The sequence below is a fragment of the Sparus aurata genome, chromosome 14 (genome assembly GCF_900880675.1).
Source record: "Sparus aurata chromosome 14, fSpaAur1.1, whole genome shotgun sequence".
In the NCBI taxonomy this organism is placed as follows: Eukaryota; Metazoa; Chordata; class Actinopteri; order Spariformes; family Sparidae; genus Sparus; species Sparus aurata.
The window spans coordinates 807,194-830,884 of NC_044200.1; the positions used below are offsets into that span (position 1 = coordinate 807,194).

Below are 23,691 nucleotides of genomic sequence, written 5' to 3' on the forward strand. Positions count from 1 at the left end.
TCTTCTTCTTCTTGTTTAAATAAATAATAATAAAAAAAAAAATCTTCTTCTTCTTCTTCTTTTGAATTTCCGGCAGGCAAAGTATGGCTCACTGCTGCCCCCCCTGGTTGATTAAAATGAAAAGGCCAACTACGTGAGGCGTTCATGTACGCGAACTGGTGTGCACGCTGCAGATCAACTTCCGGCTGCGAAGCATGAGAGTCTGCGAGCGCACGTAAGTGTGAACGCCTAACAATTTGTCAAACAGTGACAGACAGACGTGCACACGCTGCTTCATACGTACGCAGCTTTTTGTTACGCGTGAAATACAATATACACGTAACAACGCACGAACGCATAACAAAATAATCATGCGTGCGTGCGTTGCTGCGCGTCTCTCTAATTGTATTGACATCGATTTACCGCCATAGGAGCGTGGGGGAGTGAAGTAGCGTGATGTGACATGCCGGAGTGTGGGGGCGTGACACAGGCTGTGTCCAAATTCAGGGGCAGCATCCTTCAAGGACCCGTCCTTCGCCGCCAGCAAAGGCAGGGTCCTACAGAGAGACCTGCAGGCAGCGTCAGCCTGTTGTGAAATTGGACGGTCTACCCTTCGCAGCATTTCCTGGTTGCGTCACCAGATGTTCCCACCCCTACCCGCACCTCACTATTTCTGGTGAGGTAAGGTCCGCGAAAGTGACAAGAAGAGTAGTTTGAAAAGTTTGACTGTGAGATCTGTTTGAGCTTCAGGAATTCCTGATTTCCTTTTTAATCTTCGTGCTTGTGGAGGAAGAGTAGAAGCGGCTCTGGTTTATCTCCGGCTGAGAGGACCGTGGAGAGGTAAACCTGTTATTGAACCCACAGTAATGTTATCAATATAATCATTATTAGCTAGCTAACAGTATGGGCTCATTAACATACCGATACATTACGTTAATGCTGACATGTAAACTGCTGATCGCCACATATGGTTTTAATTTATATTTTAAAGGCATTGTACTTAAAATGTTTGGTAGATAGTTTTGTTTGTTGTAATTTATTATGATTATTATTATTATAATTAGAGTATGAAATTATAATTCTTGCCTCTTTCTTAAAACATTCTTAGTGACATGGCAGCCGTGGATGGAGTCAGAACTGCAGACCCAGTTGATGGACGATGTGGTGGACAGAGGAGACTGGACCCCCAAACACCCTGAGTACCGACCCAGATGATGTCCCACTGACACCATCCAGCCCAGCAGCACTGCAGGGACTCCTGCTCAGCCTGTTACTGTCCATCATCTGTTACTGTTTTAATATTGTTTTTAATAATATTTTTTTTTGTTAATAATAATCTGTAAATAGTTATTTATGCTGTAATTTTTTAATTTTAATTATATAAAATGAACAATTATGAACAAATAATTTAAAAATAACTCATACATTTAACTAAATAACAGGAATAATGTAAGGATTGTCCTCTGGAGCAGAGAAGAGCCTCTCCATCCTCTCTGCAGCCTCGTGTCCTTCTTCATCCTCCCTCCTCGAAGCAAGAGAATAGGTAAACTCAAGATCACATTAACACAGGGATGCAAAGATTTACAAAAAGTGACATCAGGACTGACAAATCGGCTATTTATTATTTATTATTATATATTATAGCCATACTCCCGTCCAGCCGGCGGAATGTTTCGCCCTGTGAACAAGTTCTGACTTCGGACAGTGATGAAGCTTCTCTGTTTACTCCTTAAAACACGATGAAATGTGAAACACACCAAAGAGTTCTAATACAGCAAAATAATATAATCATAAGGATAATAATCATAAACATAGCTCTTTATTCCAACGTTTAACTAGACTTTACACGGATCACAGCCTGATCTAAATCTGTTCATCTTGGTCCATTTATGTACATGAAGTAAAACGAGTCTATAACATCTCCGCAGTCACAATACGATATACGATATAAGTCAACCTCTGAACGTCTAATTGTTGAAAGTAAAAGGCATTAAGTTGAGCATTACCAACGTATTTTAACTGATATTTTGAGTTTAACATACCTGGCGTTTGAAGCTCAAATGACTAAAAACGGAGTATAGACCCAATACTTACATTTGAATGCGAGATCTGCGCCACTTGAGGTCGCCATTATTTATTTATTTATTTCTTCTCTTTAGGCGCGCAATGAATCTTGGGCAATTTGTAGCCGCGAAGGATAGTAGCGGTGTGTCCTCCAGGAACAGGCAAAAGAAGGAGGCATTTGTGGGGAGCATTTGGAGCACACTTTGAATTTGAACAGGCTTCGCGCGGCTTAGTGACGTAATTGCACTTCAGATATGCACTCCGAAGGATGGTGCCCCTGAATTTGGACACAGCCACAGTGTGTGTGATGTGCTGGAGCGTGGCGGCGTGATGAGCGTGACGTACATGCCGGAGCGTGGCGGCGTGACGTAGCGTGGCGTTGTGGATAGATATTATGGTTAATATGATTTCAGTTGTGTTTTCATTCGTTTTTTATCAAAACTAACTTATGGCAATTTTCAAGCTGTTCTCAGTGAGAAAACCTCTTTTCGCACTCTGAAATAAACTCAACTGTATCTCACTGAAAAAAGATTTTTCAAGTAAGTTTCCTACCTTAGAATGTTAGAAGTTGAATAATTATCATGGCAAACATGGTTTCAGTGTGTCTTTAATTTGTTTTGTGTCAAAACTCACTTATGGGAAGTTTTGTTTTTCTTTGCAAGAGAAACGTCTTTTTGCACTGTGAAATCGATTAAGCCGCATTTCACTGAAAAAAGGCTTTTCAAGTTAGTTTCCTACTGTTGATTATTAGAAAGGTGGATAGCTATAATGGCAAACATGGTAGCAGTTTCCACAGGCCATCAGGCTGGTGAATGACACTCTCATTTCAAATCCGTATACACAACTATTCAACACTTGGAACTACATTTGCACTATATTCAATACTGTGAACCATATTCAGCTGTGAACTACATTTGCACTATGTACATGTCTTCAATATCCATTGTGTATATATACAATATTCTTGTATAACAATGTCTTTCAGTGCCTTCTGCTGTATGCGTACATTGCACATGCCAACATGCTTGTCATTTATCTATTTTCTATATATTTTCTGTATATTTTATATTTTTGTGTGAAGGGAAACTAAAAAATTAAGAAATTCATTGGCTGGTGCAAACTGTGTTTCCACTGTGTATCTGACAATAAAACATCTTGAATCCTGAATCGGTTGTGCTTCAAGTCATTTTTGGCCAAAATTCCCTTCAAAAAAAGTTTTTCAAGCAATATTCCTTACAAGGCAACCCTAACCCTAACCCCATTTTAACTTGGAAAACTATTATGGCAAACATGCTTTCAATTGAGTTCCACTTCGTGTTCTGTGTGGGAAACAGTAAAAAATAAAAGGTTGTTCAGACAAGTTTGCTACTGAGGAACGTGTTAAGTTGAATACATTTTACAGCAAGTAGGGTGTCATTTTTTTCCCCCCAAGTCATTTATAGTCCAAAGCCATTCTTGCCCATTTTTTTTGCGTTTCACTTCTAAATAAACATCTTTTTGTGCTAAATTAAGCTATTACTCAGGCACGCAGGTAGTCGAGTGGTTAGAGCACATGCCACGAACGTATTAGACAAATCGGTACCAAAACATTTACACTTGTGACTAGAATTCATGGTCAAAAGACCTCATTTAAATAAAATCACACCACATTTTTCAGTTTTTTAGACTTTACCCACAACTGTCAATACTTTAACTTTTTCAAAACAATTTCAATTCATTTAGAATACATCTTCAAAACTCCAGCTTGTGTGTGTGTTTGTGTGTGTGTGTACACCTGATGGTTGCTTCGACATCAATCTTGCCATGGGTCAGGAGGACCAGTGTGTTGAGGGAGAATAAATGGTACATCCTCCCAGCCATTCACAGATTCTGGCGGAGGGTGGGGAAGAACATGGCATAAGTAGCCGTTTTTAAACAGCCTCTCCGCATTATCTCCGGAGCGGTTGTTCGGCAATTCTCCGCCGATGGTGATTCACACAGAGCGAAGCATCTCCGCCTTCACGTGTGTAATTCACACAGAAAGCCGGTGCTGCGGCTCCTAAAGAGACGTGACGGTACACGTCATGTTGATGAGGTCGGTGTTTCCCCAGGTGTTACCCCGTTAATCCAAAATCCGCGGACAGTTAATAATCAAATAGATGCTGTTATAATGTGTAATGATTGAGATCCTGACCCACCTGGAAAGTGACAGAGTGAAGTTTTTCGCGCTAAATTACATAATTAGCCTACATAATCACCATCAGTAAACAGGACGCTGTCTGACTCTGTCACTCGCGGGGATGGAGGCTGTTTTCTGGGGGAAAGTTCGGTTAAGTCTCGGTCCGGAGGGCTGACGGTCGCGGTGATTTATTTTCATCACAAACACTCGGTGAGTTAAAGTTTTTTGCCGGTGACAGACGCTGTTTTTCTTGCAGAAATGTGACGAAGAGTCGGTAGGACAGACAGGAGGACGGACGCTTCTCCACATACAGCTGTGGTATTTGTTTTCCTCATATAACTTGCTAAAGACAGTTACAGTTACTGCGTTACTTTTGTTCGGTCCTGTAACGTTGCTTTGTGGGACATTTCTCTGTATTTAGTTGAGTGAAGGACCTGTGCAGTTATCAGACTGTCAGACCGACACGCCCTCGATCCGCGCCTCCGGCTTATTTGTTCACACTGGGACGGCTCACCAATAATGCGGCCCTGATACTACCTCCAGAGGCGGATCAGCGCCGGAGCGAAATTTCCCCCCTCTCCGCATCTAAAACTTTCACACAGAGGCGGGTGCGGAGAATTGGCGCAGGATCCCCGCATACAAACGGCAGTGAGGCTACTGATATAAGATGTTACAATTTCTCTCCAAGACTCATCCAGGAAAAGCCTCCCCCCTGGTTTCAGGTTGGGTCGATCTCAGTCCACAACACAAATGACTTTTAGACAGGGTCATAGAGCATGTTGTTAATGACCACAAGGGGGCAACTTGTTAACACTGGTCACCTGCAACAAAAGCCCTGTCTCTTACCGCCAGCAATGCAGGGGGACGGTCAGGTTCCAACCATGGTCGGCATTTTCTTCAGCAGCACCTGGCCAAGGGCATGGACTTAACTAGAGCTGACAGTATGCACTCTGAGATCCTCTGTCATTTCAAGCTCCAGAGGCTTGCCCTGATTTCTTTCAGGCTTTCTGTGCGCAGGTTTGTCTGTGTATAGCTGCGTATCCCAGGCGTAGCTGGTCTCGGCATGGCATGCTACCCAGATTTTTATTAGCCTGACTTGCTCAGCATGAACTGCTTAAAAGCACAGCGACATCTGAATGGGACCAGGACCTCATCCACTCATATCTGCGCCCGGATTGTACATCAGCTCCTGGCAACACACCTAGTGGTCCCATACATCTCTAATTGCAGTTTGCAAGTTTTTCTTGCACTGAGTCTTGTGTCTCAATCAGTGGCGGTTCTAGACTAGTTTTAATAGGGGGGCCAGATTGGGGCCGGCTTTTTTGTTAGGGGGCACATACAACCCTGAAAAAAAGATAAATCCCTCATTCAGACAAAACAGTGTTTACAATTTCAGCAATTTTGATTGGGAGTAAATTGCTGAGACACTTTATTTCTGCCTTTCCCTTTCCCATTATTGATGATTGATCCCTGTCGGGGGGGCCACAGGGGGGTCCAGACTCGGAGTTACGGGGGCAATGGCCCCTGTTGTACCTGTTCATCAGTCGATTCGTCCTCCTCATCAGTAAAAGCATAACCTGTATCGTGTATGTATTCAGTATTGTTGTCCTCTATACATAAAATTTGCTCTTCTACTTTTGCAGGTTTCTGCTGGTCTCAGCTTTCCTGAACATGAAAACAACATTCCTCCAATTAAGAGTGTCCACCAATCTCACCATATGTATGTGTTTGTGAAGGTGGATGATGGGAAGGTATGTATGTGTGTTAATCTGCTGGAAAGAATTTAGTATGGTACAATTCATGTAATTTTTTTCCCAAAAAGATTTGACTTAAAACATTTGAAACAATTCATAATTGACCAGAGGTCAACAGAAGGGCCCCTCTCTCTGTAACAAGTGCATTTTGCCCCTTATTATAAATAATGCTGCATGGCAGTAATTCAAGTTTTTCCAAACAGGTCACTGCCAAAAGAAGTACAAAGTTACGAAACTCAGTGCAGAGAATCCTTTCATTCAACCCTTCCCCGCTCCCTCCATTCACCTCATGTTGGTGGTTCTTCATGTACTCTCAAAAAGCAACTAGATTCTGCCACTAACACTGTCACTTTTGTTTAAACACACTTGTGTCAATTTTGTGTGTATCTTTACGGAATAAAGCTTAACCTTTATCTATTATTAGTATTTCAATGAAAAATTAGTATTTTCATCAATTTTACAAGAGTGGATTGTTTAAAGTTCGTCAAACCGTTTTTGGCAATAATTTACTCTTGGCAATTTTTAAGCTGTTCTCAGTGAGAGAAGCGTCTTTTTGCACTGAGAAAAAGATTAAACTGTATTTCACTGAAAAGGGTTTTTCAAGTAGATTTCTTACCTGAGAATGTATGAGTTTGGATAAATATTCTGGCAAATATGATCTCAGACCAAGAAATTGTTTGGGATAGGTATAATCCACTGCCCCCACCCTAACCCACCCCACCATACAGAAAGCTCCACTTTCCTATCGTATTTTATATGGCATTCAGAGTGGAAGGCAAAGGACAAATTTCATTGTGCAGGGAAACTTGTTTTTAACTGTGCAGTTAATGCTTTGAGTTGACTTGAGTGGGTCTGTCTGTTCTATGTCAAGCACTGGGGAAGTGCTCAGTCAACCTCATTTTGGAGTTGCAGTCCATAAACAGACTGACAACTGTATCACTTAAGTTCTTGAAGGACTCGGTACATACCTCACAGTGTTTTTCCCTATTTGCTTTTTTTGTTTTGCGCTTGGACTTGGACTTCTTTTTGGACTTTTTCTCTACGGAGGTTCCGAATCAGATGAATCAGTGGATGAGGAAAGGTCAGCTTCATCTGGATCCTCTTTCCTCTGTCCAGATGTTTGCCTTACAGTCGGGATAAATAACTCTGTCTTGCTTTGTGGCATGTTAGCTAATATTAAGCAAGCCAGGTGATAAACAATTAGGCCAAGCCAGGTAAGCCAGGTATGTTAATGGTAACTGACAGATAGTTTTGTAGAAACATCCACTGATTTTGATATTATTCAACATGATTATGAATGCCAAAAAGGGAGAGGCAGCAGAAGATTGTCTTTTTCAAGTCAAGTTGTCATGTAAGTGGAGTTTTGTGACAGGAGTACATTCATATTCTTGCATTAATGCCATGTAGGTGTTCATTTACGTAATTTAAAGCTATTTGTTGGAGCTTATAAACTTCTTTTCAATTAAGAAAATCTCCTACATCAACTCTTCCCTGTTACTGCTCTCATTGGTTACACATACAGCTCCTAATGTTCAGATAAGTTCAGAATAGAAGTGCATGGGTGAAAGGGGCTACACTGCTGTACATTGTGCACTGTTATTTATGCACTTACTATATAGCTAAAGCAAATAAACTAGTAACACAAGCAGAAAAATCAGTGTATCTAATTAAAAGCTTTATCTTGATTCCCATTTGGCCCACACCAATATCTATACCATGGTTACACCCTTGGTTGTATATGATGTTGCTGAGGATTGGGTCTCTGGTAGGCAGCATGTAATACTACTCGCCAATGTAATAATGTCCTCAAAGGTAACAAACCACAAAGGTAATAAAAATCTGCAGCATTTTATTCAGATTCTTTGGAACAGATCTCTCTTTGCTTTTCTAATGTACTCGTGAGGAACCCAGACACCTTCTCTCACAATTTTCTTGAAAAAATGAACATGAAAACACCATAAATGCAAACATGGCAACTGAAAACAATACAACACACAGTAAATGAGCTGTGTCATTACATCTGTGTCTCTGCTGTTACTATATATTACTTCTGTTTCTTTGCACTGAGCCAGCTGCTCAAACAGACAAGCCTGTTAACATTCTCTGATGACTGGGCAGCTCGCTTCTTCTGAACAATATGCCCAGACAGTGAGAATATCCCCTCATACGGTATGGATGTGGCTTTTGCGATGGGGGTGGCGGGCTCTCTGCATCTGCCGTGTGTTTGGCTTGCAAGTGATATTTGAGACTCGACGTACTTAGATGGTAACTCATTTCAAGTCGACAGTACGTGCAGATAATTTGTCTCCTATCTGCAGGGTTCGTACGGGTGCTTGAAATCCGTGAAAGTGCTTGAATTTCAATGTTGTGTTTTCAAGGTCTGAAAAGTGCTTGGATTTTAGTTTAAGTGCTTGAAAGGGCTTGACATTATGTCTATGCTACTGTCATATACTCTATGTCTTTCACAAAATTGGGATCAGACTGGATAGTTTGCTTATAACAAGGAGAAACTAGAAAAGGCAAGTTCTGAAGAACTTGCGGTTGTGAATGCTCCCTGTTGACCAGCTGAAGCCAAATGCGGATTGCTGGCTGTGAAAACTTTGAATATTGTCCCCAATATCTGAAAACTGTGAAAGAATGTAGAATTTGTTAAAAAACTAAAGCCAAACTGAATTGGTAGCTTTAATTCATCTGAAGTCTCGTCTGAAGAGAATGAACTTTGCAATAGTTGGGTGAGAATGAAGCATTAAAATATGTAGAGTTTGAAGAGATGTTACAGTATGAATGAGTCAAAGACTCTGAATCAGACTGAGAAACTCAATAAATCTCGATGTGTCGATGATTGGGAATATTTAAATAAATTAAAACACAGTTCCTGGGTTGAAAATAATGTAGAATTGGTTGAAAAACTAAGGCCAAACTGAAGTGGTTGCTTTAATTAATCTAAAGTCTCATCTGAAGACAATGAAGCTTCCTAATAGTTTGGTGAGAATGAAGCATTAAGAATAGAATATAAGGTTTGAGACAGACTGCAATGCTAGCTTAAATTTGTGTTAAAAAGCAGCAGATGGAGTATGAAGAGATGTTACGTCGAGAATGTATCAAATACTCTGAATCTGACTGAGAAATTCAATAAATCTCAATATATCGATGATTAAGACATTTAATTATTTGAATGGAGTTCCTGGCTTGAATGAATAAAAAAAAAGATAATCATTAAATATAGTTTAAATGTTGGGAAATATACTATGTGTGTGCGTGTTTGTGTGCCTGTGAGTGTGTGATTAGCTTTATATGTGTGTGTGTGCTTAAGCATGGCTTTATATGTGTGTGTGTGTGTGTGCCTGTGTGTTTGTGTGCATGTGAGTGTGTGTTAAAGCATGGCTTTATATGTGTGTGTAGGTGTGTGTGTGTGTGTGTACATGTGTGCATGCTGAAACATGCATATCTGACTGCATTTGTGTGTGTGTGTGTGTGTGTGTGTGTGTGTGTGTGTGTGTGTCTATCAAACTGACTCATTGATAAATCTGTCTCCCTGTATTGGCCCAGTTGATCTGGGTTGCCACGGTGATGGTAACCAGGTTGGTCCTGGTAACGGACTGTGAGAGCTGATTTAACAGTGATTTCAGCTGAGGCTCACCTCACATTATCATACTTCTCTCTGCAAAACAGTAACTGCTATCACTAAAATGAGGATATGGTCAAAACTATGAGAGTTTCTTGAGCATTCTGTGAATTTTTTGTGTGTCTGTGGTCAGAAATGTGTCTTGTTGAGCAGTTTAGAAAAGTGAATGTGTTTGTCTGAATCTAGATAATTTTTCCTCTCATTTTAATGGGACTCTATGCGGCAGTTGGTCGGTGTTCCTGTCAGTGAAATGCCCACTGAGCCAAAGGTTTTTGTCCAATTGCCTCCAGAGATCGACTGTAGGCACCAGCACGAGTGTACCTACAATCTGGTGTTTTTATTTTTCTGCTGGAGTGAACATTGTGGAAATGGTGGCGAGTTGAAGACAAGATTTTCTGAATAAATCGCAGCTCCTGCTCACTCTGTCAGTTGGCCCCTGCACTCTGGCTGTGAACATTCCACCCCATACACACCAATGCAAAAATCTCAAAGTGGCTGAAAAGTTTCCAATGTTTGAAGTGCGACTGTGCAAAAAGTATGAATGCTGTGACAAAGCTGAATTCAGGGGAGAAAGTCCTAATCTTTGTGAATGTTTAACAGTTTGAATGGAGTTTTAATGTGGACGTATGAATGATTAGATTAGCTTTGAAAATGCATGAAAAAGTGTGAAAATTGAAGATTTTTGAAGATTCCGTCATCTGCTTGAATGGGAAAAAAAGGCCGAAAAACGTCTAATATTTCTGAAATTATGAATGATATCAATTAGAAATAAAATCAGTAAGAGAACCGTATGTGGAGATGTTTCCTCCTGGGCTCCGCTGAGCCTCTCTGCTCCTCTCCGCGACCTGCCGGTCTGTGTGTGACCCCGCCCCTTTCGAAGAGAGACAGCAGGAGATGACAAAATGCCGGGAGGCTGTTGTTTTAACAAGCGTTGGCTTGAAAATGATAACTACAAACTATGGTTAAGATAAGGACCGAATCAAAGAGTGGCGTCATGCAAGGTCTGCAAAAATGATTGGCAGATTTGTGCAATGGGAGAGCCTGCGCTCTCCAGTCACAAGAAATGTAAGTTAAGACTTTTTGAGTAACTTAGGCCAACACTGCACGTTAACACTTTATGTTAAACGCTAACGTTAGCTAAACCATAACACGCTAAATAATAATTAACACACCATTAATCACGTTAAGTGACCTCGTTAAGTTAGCGCCTGATTGTCCGTGTGTCGTTACACATGCAGACTGGTAGCAATAGAGAAGGATGGCTGAAGAGAAGGTCGAATTTGATGCACCAGAGCTGAAAGTGCCAGAGTCAGAAACTGACTGTTCAGTTTGTCTCTGTAACGTCACACCAGGCACTAACATACGTAAGAGCTTTAAGTGTGAAAAGGAAATGTTCACTTTTCTCCCATTTTCATGACTTACTTCCAATAAAGTAAGATTAGCCTACATTGTAAGGCCCTTTAGCTAATGTTTATGAAGTTTTTGTATGTTTTATCTGAATACAGACTGATGTGAAACAGATTGACGTTATGTCGCTGTTCTATTGGCTGATATATTATAGTCAGTAGCCCAGCAGCACTAACCTGTTGAGGCAATCATAGCTTACCTTGTTATTGCTAGCCTGGACGGGGATCTTGCTCACAGTTTTTCTAAAAGACGGAGAATCAACTGTTGAAAGTGGCAGTATAACTTCGACAACATACTCTGCCACAGTCTCCTCACTTCTTGAGGTTCAAGCATCGCAGAACGGGAGAATGTTTTTGCTGCTTGGTTTTTTCTCCGCTCTCATCCTCAGTTTGCTTTCTTTTGGTTAATAGCTTAATGTTAGTGTGGCACCGCTCTAGATGTTTTGTTAAATTACTTGTGTTGTTTCGCGAGGTCTTTTGGTTTTGCACACAAAGTGCACGTAGCTATAATGTTCTTCACATCCTTGTCTCTGAGGAACTGAAAATAATGAGCGTATGTCCATCTTGCGAGTGTAGAGTCCAACTTGTCTGCTGCTGCAGTAGTCTTCTCCTCAATCAATAGTTCTCCAGCACTAACAGGAAGCTGTTGGCGAATTTGTATAAAAACAACACACCACTTAATTTCGGGTTTAAAATGCATTGTAACACGCGTTACTGGGATTTGTACCAAGTAAAATATTTTTTTTGTAATGCCTTACATTACTGCGTTACAGCAAAAAGTAATGCATTACAGTAATTGCATTACTTTTGTAATGCGTTACTCCCAACACTGCATTTTGAAACATACACATTTATGTCAAAAAAAAAAATTACAGGGTGCTCTCAGGTCTCTCTGTCTCGGTGCGAGTGTGTCTTGAAGAACGCCAAGTGGCTTCCATTTTTTTGGATAAAACTTTGTGTTCTCCTTTAATTACTAAACTTTTTGCTATTATGAAACATAATTTTAGAAGTTTACAGCATAACACAGTGTACATAATTGTGATAAAAAGTGAAAAAAAAAATTAAAATGAGTGTATATATTCCTGTAGATCATGTATTTTACCCCAGCGATATGGTGCTGGAAAAAATTGAAAATGACCCTTAAAGGTGCTTGAAAATTGCTTGAATTTGACCTTGAAAAATGTGTACGAACCCTGTTAACCTCTTCCAGCCCTTTTACTCTACAGCTTTTCATCCTTTTTCACCTTTTTGGTCCTCATCAGCCTTTAACTTTTCACCTTTTTTGCCTTCTTTCACCTTTTTAAGCTCTTTCAGCCCTCTTAAGGCCCCCACACACCGCCCAGACGTCCAACTGCCTTATCCGACCACTCTCCGACCAGTCCGTTGCCTCTTGTCTGACCCGTTCGGCAGAAAAGTTGCATTGAACACACCGCTTCGACGTGCTGCCTACGCCACAGTAGCGTGTACGTTCTGCGCTTGCACGAGATGCAATAAGCGGGTGGCGCTTGTGTTGTGAGTTGTAAACGAGAACCTTATGCACGCAACTCTCTTTACTTTCGATCAAAACAAAACTTAACTATTTCCGATAAAAAAACAGCTGCATACTAAACATGCAGCGAGGCATTACCAAACTGACACAAATTAATTCGTCCTGAACGGACGTAACAACTAGTCTGGTGCCACTACTGCAAAACATGAAAACGGGGAATGACGGAATGGAGTGCATAGAAAAACAAAGCGCACACAGTATTCCGTCCCTCCCACACACCGCGCTGATTCGCCAGCACACCGCCAATCAGAACGGCCATGCAGCTGGCACACAACCAATCAGAGGATCCAATGGCTCAGACGTCCGACGGCCCTCCTCCTCAGACTTCGCATGCACAGTCGGATCCGACAACGTCCGCGCGGCTCCGAAAGCTTCCTACGCAGCTGAACACACCAAACATATTTGTTCCCGACCTCGTCCGAGCCTCTCCAAACGCTTCAGACGTCCAACGGTTGGGCTGGTGTGTTCCTGCCTTTACTCTACAGCTTTTTAGCCTCTTTAGATATTCATGTTTCTGCCTTTTCAACTCCTTCAAATATACAACTTCATGTTTAGCTAGAGAAAATGTTCAGCTATCAAAATGTTCAACTTTGTTAGCCCATTAAACCTATTGCTTTTAGGCCTTTTCGCCTTACCAGATATTGGAAAATTCAGCTTTTTCTGCAAAATCCCGACCATTCAGCCTATAGTTTTAGCATTTCCTGCAGTACGTTCAGCAGATTTTGCTTCAGTCTTCAGCATTCACACTGTATTTTCGTAGGAAATGCAAATTTTTCTAGTTTATTTCTGTATTTCTGTTCACCTACATTTATTTATTTCTGTATTTCTGTTCACCTACATATATTTATTTCTGTATTTCTGTGTCCATATGTAAATGAGGAGGTAGGAGGTCCTAACCTCAGTCAAGAGCATGATTGGTCAAATCGGAGAGCCAGACAAAAGCAAACGATTCCTGATCTCAATCCTCCCTCTCTGTAACGTTGTAAACAGCTCCAGTTAGCTTAATGGCCTCGACCAGTGTGACAGGTTAACTGGCGTTCATTTTAACTTGCGAGGGTCCCAGATGTGCTGGTGGTGTGGTTTGAGAATCCTGTCTGGAGAGCCATGTCCGCTAACCAGGAAAAACATTCTGCTCATCGCTCCAAGTCATGTATACGTGTATTCGTTTTGACGTGGCTTGAACACTTCTATCCACACGGAGAAGCCGGGGCTGCGACTTGCAAACCACTGCTAGACGAGCGCTACAGAGCACAAATCGTCAAAAAGTGCATGTTGTCGGTCTCATATCTTTGTCGTGAATCTCTGTACTCTTAAACAACTCATGTGTGGAACAGTATTAAGCATTTGTTCACGCCGAGCGGCTAGAGAGCGGCGTGGACACCACTGTTAGCAGTTAGCTGCTAGTTAGCTTTTAGCTACTCGCTGTAGCGCTAAGAGCGTAGCGTCCAGGTTAACTGTTGACACATGTTACCACCGAGAGTGAGATACATGTCTGGGCTTTCCTATGAACCATTGTCGCTACTAGTGTTTGTATCACAGGTTGATCTGGACGTCTCACGATTTGCCACAGCTGATTGACCTCACGCTGAGCTCGGGCTGGATGTCAACGTACTCTGCAGACTGTTTGACCAGCAGGCTGTATGACAGTGTACAGTTTTCACAGTGACTGCTTCAGCTTAATAACGATGTATGCGGCTCGGAACGATGGCTTTAAGCAACCATTTGAACAGTGCGGAATGAAAAATACCCGATGGTAACCGGTGTCACAAGGTAACCTGGACGCTGCGCTATAGCGAGCAGCTAACAGCTAACATAAGAGCTAAAAGGGGTCTCCACTCCGCTCTCGAGCCGCTCGGCGTGAACAAATGCCTCAGCCTGTTCCACCCATGAGTTATTTGAGAGTACAGACATTCACGACAAAGATATGAGACCGACAACATGCACTTTTGGACGATTTGTGCTCTGTAGCGCTTGTCTAGAATACACATATACATGACTTGGAGCGATGAGCAGAATGTTTTTCCTGGTTAGCGAACATGGCTGAGGACCCCTCTCTCTCCAGACGGGATTCTCAAACCACACCACCAGCACACCTGGGACCCTCGCAAGTTAAAATGAACGCCAGTCAAATTCATAACTAAACCAGAGCTACATGAACAAATGTCAACAACTGCAGCTAACAGTTAGCTGAGCGGGCTTGCTGGTAGCCAGCAACATTCCTGTACAGTGTACAGGAATCAGCGCTGCTAGTAAGGCAGAAGTAGTAGACCCTCATCGAGCACACTCCTGTAACCAATCATGCTCTTGACTGAGGTTAGGACCTCCTACCTCCTCATTTACATATGGACACAGAAATACAGAAATAAATATATGTAGGTGAACAGAAATACAGAAATAAATAAATGTAGGTGAACAGAAATACAGAAATGAATAAATGTAGGTGAACAGAAATGTATAAATAAATAAAAAGCATTTATTATTTTATTTATACTTTTATTTATTTATTTATACATTTATTTCAGCATTTATTTATTTATTCATTTATTTATGCATTTATTTATTTATATATTTATTTCAGCATTTATTTATGTATTTATTTATGCATTTATTTATTTATTTATTTATACTTATGTCAGGTTTGGTCCTCCATATCGCAGAACGGGAGAATGTTTTTGCTGCTTGGTTTTTTCTCCGCTCTCATCCTCAGTTTGCTTTCTTTTGGTTACTAGCTTAATGTTAGTGTGGCACCGCTCTAGATGTTTCGTTAAATTACTTGTGTTGTTTCACGAGGTAGAGAGATCTTTTGGTTTTGCACACAAAGTGCACGTAGCTATAATGTTCTTCACATCCTTGTCTCTGAGGAACTGAAAATAATGAGCGCATGTCCATCTTGCGAGTGTAGAGTCCAACTTGTCTGCTGCTGCAGTCGTCTTCTCCTCAATCAATAGTTCTCCAGCACTGACAGGAAGCTGTCGGCGAATTTGTATAAAAACAACACACCACTTAATTTCGGGTTTAAAATGCATTGTAACACGCGTTACTGGGATTTGTACCAAGTAAAATATTTTTTTTGTAATACCTGACATTACTGCGTTACAGCGCTAAAGTAATGCATTACAGTAATTGCATTACTTTTGTAATGCGTTACTCCCAACACTGCATTTTGAAACATACAAATTTATGTCAAAAAAGAAAATTACAGGGTGCTCTCTCTCTGTCTCGGTGCGAGTGTGTCTGAAGAATGCTAAGTGGCTTCCATTTTTTTGGATAAAAATTTATGTTCTCCTTTAATTTCTAAACTTTTTGCTATAATGAAACATAATTTTAGAAGTTTACAGCATAATTGTGATAAAAAGTGAAAAAAAAAAAAAAAATGAGTGTATATATTCCTGTAGATCATGTATTTTACCCCAGCGATATGGTGCTGGAAAAATTTGAAAATGACCCTTAAAAGTGCTTGAAAAGTGCTTGAATTTGACCTTGAAAAATGTGTACGAACCCTGCATGTGGGCCAACTCAGCTGTGGGGCAGAAGGCTGGCAGGGGAGAGTTTGGTAGGAGCAATACATTGCGTAATGCAGATAAAAAATAGAAATGCCCCGTACCTGAATCCTGGGGAAGGATGATTGGAACAGAGATGAAGGGACGGTTGAACTGCGCCTCGGCAAGCGCCAGCTGTCTCCGGTGCAGCTCCAACCTCTCCTGCTTTATCCGGACCATCTCTTCCTGCAGGGCAGTTTGTCGTTCGAGTTGGCCCTCTATCCCCCGCAGCACCACCAGCTTCTCCCTCTCCAGCGAACCAGCGTCTCGCTGCAGGTGCAGGTCGTTATTGCGGGCCGCCCTGTTAAGCCTCCCCGCATGCGGACACCGGGCCCTGCTGGTTGGCGCACAGGGACAGGGCACGGTTGTGGGGGTCGATCTCTCCTGGGGGCATGCACGTCCCTGCTCCGCTCCCAGATGGCTCCTCTTCATCCTCACTTTCTGAGAGCCCCTCGTCCCCCTGAACATCGATGCCCCCCACTAATGCCTTCAGAGGCCGTCTTCCCGATGATAGAGAGGACTTTCTCCTCGTCGGGAGTGAGGGTCGTCCCACCCGGTGCTCCACGGGGGTATATATGCGCTAATCGGCTTGATTACTACTTGGATACACCTGTTGGCACACGCACCCACACACACACACACACACACACACACACACACACACACACACACGATACATGCGTGGCCTAATTGCACCGGTGTGGGGGGACCACGGGGCGCTGTGTGTGACTTATGCGCTGATAAAAAGGTGGGTGATCGATTTGCCTGGCATCGATTGATTCAGTTCCAGCACCACCGCGCTGGACAGCTTCCACTAAGAACTTCTTAAGAAGCTTCTTTGGCTTAATCTTAAGGTTCTCCTAAGAAGGCAGTTAAGAACGCGTCTGGGAAACACCCGTATCTTAGCGCTCCTTCTTAGCCGAACCCTTCTTAAGAGCCTTCTAAAAGCCCCTGTACGGAGTTTTTAACTGGATATAGAAAAGTCTCTGGTTTCTGCTTATGTGTCTCTGTTACCTACAACAGCAAATGAGCCCATCAGCGTGAAGATACGCTTTTTCTAAGTAGTCTAATTCTATACCTCTGAAAGGCCTTGGTCGGGTCGGACCACTGACGAAACGATTTACGGCAGTCAGACCGGAACTGACGACATTCAGGATACAGCATAGCTGTTTTGTTGCTACGCTAGCCAGTGCTAACCGAGCTAAAACTTTTGTCATGGCTGATAATGAGACAAAGAAAAGAAAAATAATTCGAACCGAAGACCAACGAAAGGCCAAGAGGGAATCCGATCGAGCTAGGGCTAAAACACGGATAAACATTGGCGATTCCTTCCAGAGATGGAGAGAGTTGCGGGGCTTGAAGGGAGGGTCGGATGCAGAATTCGCCCGATTCCTCCTAGACAGGTTTGTAAAGTTTTTTTCATTTATGAAATGTAATGCGGGACATAGTTTACAGCAATACATGAATTTATGTTGTTACAACAAAGCTGGCTAACGTTACCACTAGACTAGCTCTAGATACTACACTCGTAAAAACGAAAACAAACGTCTTAGATCACGCATCCATTTCAGCTGTGTGTATCAGCCCAGCCGACCTGCAACGATGCATCGGTAATATCCTCTGTCATTATAAATGATTCAGTTTCTTACTTAGAACAAAACATCCATCACAATCAGTGTGACTTTGCTGTAACGCTAGCTCTGTAGCACCGTGGGTAATATATATAGCTGGGAAATTGCAGTGCAACAGCAGCATTACACACAGTGACAATAGTGCAGTCTTTGCATGTTTAGCCTATGTCACAGACATCACGGTAATACAGTTAGCTTACAACGTAAGATATTATGTTGGCAATGCTACTGCAGTTTTTTCCAATTACTTTGTTTCACCGGCGGCATATTATATTAAGTAGAAATACAAATAGACACATTTACCTCGTCCATATGCACGCTGCAGATAGCTGCTAAAATAAAACAAAAAAAGTTTTCAAAGCAAGTCCCGTCTTCTTTCCGACGTTTCCAAAACAAATCTACACGCGCCGGCCAGACAAACGTCTTCACGACGGTGGGCGCTAGAGCTCATGGGAAATGCAGTCTTCATTCCGGCAAAACACTACCGCTTTCGTCCAGCGGGGCCGCCAAAATCAACACTAAATGAAAAGTCTGTACAGGGGCTTTAAGTCCTTAAGAACGATCGAATCGGTGAAACGCAGCCAATGTCAGTAGCGGGTGTTTTCACCATTTGCCGCAATGACAGCTTGACAGCGACGTCTCATGCTCCTCACTAGCCTCATGATGCTGTTCTGAGGCAATGCGTTCCACTCCTCCACAAGTGCTACACGCAGTTCTGCCAGGTCACGTGGGGGTGGGGTACGATCATCCAGTCTCTGCGTCAGCTGGTCCCAGACGTGCTCTATGGGGTTTAGGTCAGGGGACATTGCTGGCCATACCATATGAGGCACTCCGACTTCCTGAAGTCGAGCTGTGACAATTCTGGCATGATGTGGTGGAGCATTATCATCCATGAACAGAAAGTTGGGGGTGTGCTCGTGTAATTGGGGGATGATGATGGGTTCTATGATGTCTCTGAGGTAAGAACGTGCAGTGACTGAGCCATCTACAATAACCAAATCTGTTTTGCGCTGACTGGTGATGCCTGCCCAGACTGTTGTACCTCCTCCACCAAAGGGAACCCTGGGGACCATGTTGACCTCGGCGTATCGCTCACCTCGCCTTCTCCAGCTGACGGCCATCCTTTCTGTGCAAGGTGACCCGACACTCATCAGTGAACAGGACGGTAGACCACTGCTGCATTGTCCAGGTCACATGGTCTTGTGCCCGCTGCAAACTTTCACGGCGGTGTCTTGGTGTCAGTGGAGTCACCTGCAACGGTCGTCTGGCATTCAAGCCAAAGCAGTGGAGTCAGTTTCGAATGGTTTGTCTGGAAACCCTAGTACCCCTCACATCTCGTAACTGGGCCTGCAGCTGTGTGGCAGTTGCATAACGATGTCTGAGTGCATAGGTCCTTAGGTACTGGTCATCGTTGCGGTCTGTCACTCGTGGGGCTCCACTCCTGGGTCTGTCACGAACTCTGCCAGTAGTTCTGTGTCTTGAAGCAAGTCTGCTGATGACACTTTGAGACACATCAAGTTCACGAGCAACATCTGACAGCCTGCCACCGACCCGAAGGCGCGCTATGGCCAGGTGGTGCTGCTCGTCCGTTAAGTGATGTCGTGTGTTCATGGCTGTTTGAATGATGAACTTGGAATGACTTACTGACAATACCAGCTTTTTATACACACAGAATGTTGAAATTGATGCCACATTAAAAAGGGTTGTCTTTTAGTTTTTTGGTATTGGCCCCAATATGTAAGGCACACTGTACACAGTGAGACCATTACGTGGAAAACACAAAATGAGGAGTGTCTATCACCCCAATACAATTGCCTTCCTATCCCAAAACTCTCTGAAGTGAAACAAACACCGTATGTATGAAATCCACTGAGTCTCTCACAATATCCCTAACTTATTGTGAGTAGTGTATATATATCAGAGGAGGCTCGTCCATAGAGGCAGAGGAGGTTGGTCCTCCTCTATTTTTGAGAGGCAAGAGGAAGATCAATTTGTTTTTTTAAGAAAGAGTAACTGGTTGAAATAAATCATTACCAAATCTCAGTATCATTTTATAAAATATTATATCATAAAAAAGGTTTCTTCTTTGGAAGAAAATCCACTTAAAATGGTTCAACAGCGACAGCTGCAGACGGAGGAGACAGAGCAGTCTGTGAGAGGAGCAGGGAGCAGGAAGGTGGGGGCTAGAGGAGGACGGAGGGCTTCTGTCCTCCGTCGGAGGGATCTCCTTCCATTCAAAAAAATACTTCTATGTATTTTACAGCTTTCACTGCCAGCCATGCTTGGACAAGAAATATGGAGTTTTCAGCGATATTTGAATTGGTTTCAAAGGAAATATAAGCACATTTCTGAAAGAAAAAAAACTGTTCGGAGAAATCAGAGAGAAGCAGTCAGAAAGATAATTCATAGTTTTCGTTTCGTTCATCCTGCTGGAGGACATAACGTTAGTGGCACGACCGGGACACAATACAGAGCAGCAGCAACACCGTTGTTTTGGGCGATTGTGATGAGTGATGAGTGTGATGTCCTGTGCTGTCGTGAAGTATGTACATTGACTGCTGCGTTAGCACAGTGGGTAGAGCAGTTGCCTGCCACACAGGTGATGGATCGATCCCGGAAGGGGTACACTTTGGTATTTTTTTTTTTCAGTCACCAGCCGCCACTGATATATATATATAGATATAGATATATAACTCTATATATATCTATATATATTATACTGTTAATAAACTGAGGAAAAGTGGAAAAAGCAAAAAAGGAAATTTAACAAATTTTAAAGGGAAAACTATGACGCAATTAAGTTGAACTACCTGGTCTATTGGATAAACATTATGATTTACTGTTTTTGTATTTTTGTCCACAGTATGCCAACATAAGAGACACAGGGGAAGAAACAGTCAGAACTGGATCTTTGAGAACTCAAATCAGTTTAATTTCATGGATGAAATGTTTATACAGGTGATTCCAGATCATTCAGATCAGTGTATACTGCATTCTGTAGCATTTAATGAGTTATATGGTAGTCTGTACAGTGTTTCTCACTGGTGGAGGGAGGATTAAATGTAATCGGCTGGCTCTTCTAGACTCTCCAAATCTTATTGGACCAAATTGCCCAAATTCTGACAGTAAAACAAGTCAATTTGTGGGAACGGAACTCGCAGCTCCTAAAATACTGCTGTGTGGCAGCCACTGTTGATATTGTGACAGAAAGCCATTAATTAATTAATGTGTTGGAAACACTACTGTATAATGGCTGTGTTGTGATTTCAGGAAACATTTGCTAAATAGGCACATTAACTTTTACAGGTACACTTTTTAGGCTCAAGGTTAAGACTAATGTGACGGTCTCAGATCCATCTTCTTACATGCAAGCTTGTCTAGAGTTCTTAGTATGCATTTTGATATGTCATGACACAACACCAACAAGATGAGAGCTATTTATGTGAGAGATTATAATTTCAACAAAGAGTTTGCACAAAATTTGAACCATGTAGTACAAAGTGAATACAGTTGTGGTCACATCACCTGGCAGCACAGACCAGCCATTACCAAACGCTGTCTTCTTGGAACAGTAGCATTTACGCAAACTCAAAAACTAACCTATAGTTTTAGATTTTGGTCCAAACTAGCTTGTTTTGTAGTAGTGCGTTTGAAGAGTCATACTTGTCATACTTGTGTGTAGGAGTAGTAGGTATGTAAAAAATTGCTCAGCATTCTGGTAAAGACTAATAAAGTGTAGTACAAAGACATTAATATTGCTTATTTTGACTGATTGGACTGAACATCCTTTAAGTAATGCACCTGGCCAATGATCAAAGTGGTAAATAAAAATGGTAAGCTTGTGGCATGGTGAAGTGTTAAAGAGTTGACTTTTTGTATTAACAGTATGGTCCTGGGAGAATATCCAACACTTGGAGGCGCAAGAAGTGAGTTTTTGGAATGCTTGGAGTGAAAGGAAAACATCGAAGACCTACACTGAAGCTGGTGAAGAGGAGGTCCCGCAACCATCTCCTTCCACTGGTGGTGAATCATGTGCGCCCTGGGACAGTCATCATTAGTGATGAGTGAAGGAGCACTCGCACTAATTCATAATTCATAATTCACCGTGAATCATTCAAGGTGGTTTGTTGATCCTGTTACCGGAGTTCACACTCAGCAGCTAGAGAGGGCATGGTTAACATACAAATTAATAATTTGGCAGCTTAGGGGAGACCGAACTTAGAAACTTGTAAAAGAACATCTAACTGTAAGAATGGACTTTCTGACTTGGAAACAGGCACAAGAAAGGACCCCTTGGTCATTTATGAAGGACATTCGGCACATGTTTCCCTGATAAAACCCCCGAGAGCTCTCTGGCATCAGATATGAACATGGACGTTTCAAGATAGCCCCTGTTCGTGCCTCTCAAATATTATCATTAAATATGAGTCACAGAGCTTAGGAGCAATATTCACTTTACAGGACATTTTTCCTCAGAAGGGAGAAGTCATTGTTAAGCATGATGTACTATGATATACTCAGCACTGAGTAATGTCAGTGCTTAGCATCTGTTGAGGTCAAGTTGAACCAACAAATGATTTAACAATATAAACATGGTATGGTTAACTAAATTGTGTCCTTTGCTGAGAGATGTTATATATGTGACATGGTATGTGAAAATGTTATCTTTTGGCTTTGAATTGTGTGAATTAAAGTTTGTAGATATAATGAATGAGTTGTCTTAAATGGTTTGTGAGCGTTAAGATAATACTGTATAATACACAAAAGGTCTTATATCTTATTTATCAGTGCTAAAGACCAGGTGATCACTTTATTTGAAGGGCCAGAGACATAATAAAGTGATGAAGAAGATTACTTCTTTGTCACTTTTATGTTAGAGCGACAGGAGCGCTTTAAGCGGTATTTCACTCAAAAGTGATTTTTCAAAGACATTTCCAGGCAGGATGTAAACACTTTGAGCCATTATAGTGTCGCAAACATGTTTTCAGTTGTTCCATCATTCGTTTCAGTCAGAAGCCTTTCCTCTCAATTTTCAGGCTTTCAGGGCGATATGAGCCTGTTTTGCCCTGTGACTTGGTCAGCTTAGTTAATCATAATTATCATAATTGAACAGATTACAAATACACTACTAGTGCATTTGTAATCTGTTCAATTCTGATAACTGACCACAGTTTGTTGGCCTGTTACTTTAACTGCGGACTCACTTATGAAGACCAAATCAACATCATTAATAACTCAGGAGTAATGATGATTGAAATACCTTAATTGATGCATAAATTAATGGATGGTTAATGCATATCGTCATGCATTACTGATAGTTCATGAAGTACTACATGAAATAATGAATTCATGGCTTTTCGTGAATGGGAGGTAAAATAAATACGTCATTATTCATGAAAGGTAATGTACCCTTGCTATAAAGTCTTGTCAGATTTTGGGCCATAATTCTCAGTGAAAGAAGAGTCTTTTTAGAGTAAGAAATAGGTCATGCTGTATCTCATGCTGTAAATGTTTTTCAAGTCTATCATTCGTTTCAGTCAGGTCTAGATTTCTTGCCATTTGGAGCTTTTTGCGCGACAGAAAGCCACATTACGGCTTTAAAAATAGACTAACTAATATTTCACTGAGAAATGCTTTTTCAAGTGAGATTCTGTTCAAAATGTCTCAACTTTACCTTAATTACAATAAAGCACAAATGTTTTCAGTGGTTCCAACATTCGTTTCGGTCAGAGGTCTTTCCTCTCATTTTTGAGCATTTCAGAGCGAGAGGAGTGTGTTTTTGCCCTTGACCACAAACGAAGTGGTCTTTCACTCAAAAGTGATTTTTCAAAGGGATTTCCATGCAGGATGTGAAGACTTCGAGTAATTATAGTGCTGCAAACATGTCTTCAGTAGTTCCGTCATTCGTTTCAGTCAGAAGCCTTCCCTCTCAATTTTCGGGCTTTCAGGGCGATATGAGCCTGTTTTCCCCTTTAACCCTCATGCC

At 41.8% G+C, this 23,691-nt stretch overlaps 1 long non-coding RNA gene across 1 annotated transcript; it reads left to right on the plus strand.

The window, feature by feature from the left end:
• Window positions 1-83: 83 nt before the first annotated feature.
• On the plus strand, window positions 84-22,419 carry LOC115595468 (uncharacterized). The gene is made up of 3 exons (XR_003986706.1): window positions 84-214; window positions 5,845-5,952; window positions 21,591-22,419. It is a non-coding gene; the product is annotated as an uncharacterized LOC115595468 (long non-coding RNA).
• The last annotated feature ends 1,272 nt before the right edge of the window (window positions 22,420-23,691 follow it).